This window comes from Panthera onca (genome assembly GCF_046562875.1).
Source record: "Panthera onca isolate mPanOnc1 chromosome E3 unlocalized genomic scaffold, mPanOnc1 haplotype 2 h2.Chr18_unloc_1, whole genome shotgun sequence".
NCBI lineage: Eukaryota > Metazoa > Chordata > Mammalia > Carnivora > Felidae > Panthera > Panthera onca.
This window is the reverse complement of record NW_027675824.1, coordinates 51,486-56,220: the sequence shown is the minus strand read 5'-3', so window position 1 is coordinate 56,220 and position 4,735 is coordinate 51,486.

The following is a 4,735-nucleotide window of genomic DNA, read 5'->3' as shown; positions in this document are numbered from 1 at the left end:
AGCACTCTCAACAATAGCCAAATTGTGGAAAAAGCCAAATTGTACATCAACTGATGAATGGATAAAGAAATGTTGGTTTATATACACAATGGAGTACTACGTGGCAATGAGAAAGAAATATGGCCCTTTGTAGCAACGTGGATGGAATTGGAGAGTCTGATGCTATGTGAAATAGGCCATACAGAGAAAGACAGATACCATATGTTTTCACTCTTATGTGGATCCTGAGAAACTTAACAGAAACCCAATGGGGAGTGGAAGAAAAAAAAAGAAAAAAAAGAGGTTAGAGTGGGAGAGAGAGCTAAAACATAAGAGACTCTTAAAAACTGAGAACAAACTGAGGGTTGATGGGGGGTGGGAGGGAGGGGAGCGTAGGTGATGGGCATTGAAGAGGGCATCTTTTGGGATGAGCACTGGTTGTTGTATGGAAACTAATTTGACAAAAACTTAATATAATAAAAAATAAATAAATAAATGTGAGACCTGAACACCATATATTTATTTTTTTAATTTTTATTTAAATTCCCGTTAGTTTACATATAGTGAAATATAGTTTCATATATACCATATAGTGACTCAAAATTTCCCTACATCACAGGGTGATCATTACAAGTTCACTCCTTAATCCCCATCACCTATTTACTCCATTCCCCACTGACCTCCCTCTTGGTAACCATCAGATTGTTATCAATACTTAAAAGTCTGTGTGTGGATTCGCCCCTTTCTCTTTTTCGTCATTTTTCATTGGTTTTCTTTCCTGAATTCCACATATGAGTGAAATCACATGATGTTTGTCTTTTTTTCTCACTGGTTTATTTCGCTTAGCCTCATACCCTCTAGCTCAGTCACATGACTTTGCTAATAGCAAGAATCCATTGTTGTTGTTTTTGGTTTTGTTTTTGCTTGTTTTCTTTTTATGGCATAGTAATATTCCATTATATATGATACCTATATATACATTTCTTGGTCCATTCATTGGTCAATGGACACTTAAGCTGTTTGCAAATTTGACTACTGTAGGTAATGCAGCTATAAACATCTGGGTGCACATATTCCTCTGAAATACTATTTTTGTGTTCTTTGGGTAAATACCTAGGAATGCAATCGTTGACTCATGGGGTACTTTATTTTTAACTTTTTGAAGAAACTCCATACTGTTTTCCAGAGTGGCTGCACCAGTTTGCATTCCCACCAGCAGTGTAAGAGGGCTACTCCTTCTCTAAATCCACGCAGGCATGTGTTATTTCCGGTGTTGTTGATTTTAGCCATTCTGACGGGTGAGGTTCATTGTAGTTTGAGTATGCATTTCCCTGATGATCATCATATTAAGCATCTTTTAAAAGGTCTGTTGGCCATCTGTATGTCTTCTTTGAAAAAAATGTCTTAAATATTTTCTGCCCATTTTTAATTATATTAATCAATTTTGGGCTATTGAGTTTTATAAGTTATTTACGTATTTTGGATATAAACCCTTGCTAGATATGTCATTTGAAACTATCTTCTCCCATTCTGTAAATTGCTTTTGAGTTTTGTCGATTGTTTCTTTCACTGTGCAGCAGCTTTTCCTTTGATGAATTCCCAAAAAATTATTTGTGCTTCTGATTCCCTTGCTTCAACACACATATCAACAAAGAAGTTGCTACAGTTCAACTCAAAGAAGTTATTGCCTTTGTTCTCTTCTAGGATTTTTATGGTTTCAAGTCCCACATTTACATTTTTAATCAATTTTTATTTTAATCTTGTGTATGGTGTAAGAAAGTGGTGCAGGTTCATTCTTTCTCATGTCTCTAACCACTTTTACCAGCACTATTTGTTGAAGAGACTGTCTTCTGCATAGGATATTCTTTGCTTTTTTGGTCAAAGATTATTTGACTTAGGTGTGGGCCCATTCCTGGGTTTTCTATTCTGTTCTACTGGTCTGTGTGTCTATTTTTATGCAAGTAGAATATTATTTTGATTACTCCAGCCTGTTTATTGATTTTTTTAATTTACTTTTTCATTCAAGTTAGTTAACATACAGTGGAGTATTGACATCAGGAGTAGAACCCAGTGACTCATCACTTGCATATAACACCCAGAGATCAACCTATCAAGTGTCCTTCTTAATGCCTACAACTATTTAGCCCTTCCCACCTCTCAATTTCCCTCTATCAACCTCCTGTCGGTTCTCTGTATTTAATAGTTCTCTATGGTTTGCCTTGATCTCTGTTTTTATCTTATTTTTCCCTCCCTTCCCCATTTCATCTGTCGTGCTTCTTAAATTCCATATATGAGTGAAATCATATGATACCTGTTTGTCTCTGGTGACTTATTTTGCTTAGCTTAATACACTCTATTTCCATACACGTTCTTCAAATATCAAGATTTCATTCCTTTTCCTTGCCAAGGAGTATTCCATTGTATCTATAAGCCACATCTTCTTTATCTGTTCATTAGTTGATGGACATTTAGGCTCTTTCCCTAATTTGTCTGCTCCTAATACAGCTAATATAAATGATGGGGGTGCGTGTGGCCTTCAAATCAGCATGTTGGTATCCTTTGTATAAATACCTAGTAGTGCTATTGCTGGCTCATAGCATAGTTCAATTTTTGGTTTCTTCAAAAACCTCTGTACTGTTTTCCAGAGTGGCTGCACCAAGAAGACCTATAAATTATAAACATTTATGATCCCAGCATCGGAGCACCCAAAAATAAAAATCAACTAATCACAACCACAGAGAAATTTACTGAAAACTATGCTGTAATAGTATGTGATTTTAGTACCCCACTTACAACATTGGGTCACTCCACCTTTGTAATATAACTTGAAGTCTGGTTTTGTGATACCTCCAGCTTTGCTTTTTTTACAAGGTTGCTTTGGCTATTCAGTGTCTTTGGTGTTTCCATATTCATTTAAGGATTGTTTAATCTATCTGTGTCAAAAATGCTGTTGGTATTTTGAGAGGGATTGCATTAAATGTATAGACTGTTTTGGATAGTATAGCCTTTTTAACAATATATGCTCTTTAATCCATGAACATGGCTTATTTTTCCCATCTCTCTGTGTCATCTTCCATTACTTTTATCAGTGGCGTATAGTTTTCAGAGTACAGGTGTTTTATTTCTGTGCTTTTGAAATTTTGGTTCAGTTTTAAATATCTTGTGCAATTGCAAATGGAATTGATCGCTTATTTTCTCTTCCTGCTGCTTCATTACATTGTGTAGAAATGTGATGGAGTTCTGCACATTGGTTTTGTGTTCTGCAAGGCTACTGAATTTGTGTATCAGTTCTAGCAGTGTTTTGGTAGAGTCATTTAGGTTTAGTACAGAGATTATCCTGTTATCTGCAAAAGGAGAACCTAGTATTCTTCCATGCAATTTGGATTTTTTTTTAACTTTTATTTAATTTTAATTTTTATTTCTGTCTGATTGCTATAGGTATGACTTCCCGTACTATGTTAAATAGCAGTGGTGAGAATGCACATCCCTATCTTCTTCCTGAACATAGAGGAAATGCTCTCAGTTTTTTCCCATTGAGGATAATATTAGCTATGGGGTTTTTATAGATGGTTTTTATTATGTCGAGGTATGATCCCTCTACACATGCTTTAATGAGGGTTTTTTTTTAAATAAATGGATGCTTGTCAATTAATTTTTGTGTGTCTATTGAATTGATTAGATTGTGCTTATCCTTTTTCATTTTCATATGATGTATCATGTTGATTGATTTTTTAATATTGACCCACCCTTGCAGCCCAGGAATAAATCTCAGTTGATCACGGTGAATATTTTTTTAATGTATTGTTTGGATTACTACTATTTCGTTGAGGATTTTTCATCTCTGCTCATCAGGGATATTGGTCTGTAATTCTCTTTCTTAGTGGAGTATTGATCTGGTTTTGGTATCTGTGTAATGCTAGACTCATAGAGTGAATTTGCAAGTGTTCTTTCCTTTTCTATACTTAGGAAAATTTGAGAAGAATGTGTATTAATTGTGGTCTAAATGTTGATAGAATGTTCCTGTGAAGGCATCTGGCCCTAGATTTGTGTTTTTAGGAGATTTTTCATTACTTACTCATTTTCTTTGCTGGGCATCAGTCTGTTAAAGCTTTCTATTACTTCTTTCTGTTTTGGTAGTGTATGTGTTTCTAGGAATTTATCAATTTCTCCAGTTGTCCCGTTTGTTGGCATATATTTTATCTTTATATTATCATATAATTGGTGGTGGTTTTGTGGTGTTGGCTGTTATTAATCCTCTCTCATTTGTGGTTTTATTTATTTGAGTTATTTCTATTTTCTTTGTGGTATTATGACTAGAAGTTTATCAGTATTATTTTTTTCAACAAAACCTGCTCCAGATTTCATCAATGTGTTCTCTTTTTTTATTGTTTTTTTTTTGTTTTTTTTTTTTTTTTTTTTTACTTTTATATTAAGTATTTCTGCTCTCCTCTATATTACTTCCTTCCTTTGGCTGGATTCATTTGTTGTTTGCCTTCTAGCTCCTTTAGGTGTAAAGTTGGGTTGTTTATTTGACCTTTTTCTAGCTTCTTGAGGTAGATATGTATTGCTATATACTTCTCTCTTATGCCCATTCTTCTTGGATACCAAAGGTTTGTACCATTGTATTTTCCTTTTCATTTGCTTCCATTCATTTCTAAAATTCCTCCTTTGATTTCCTGGTTTACTCACTATTGTTTAGTAGCATGTTGTTTAACCTCCAGGGATTTGTGGACTTTAGCATTATTTTCTAGTGATT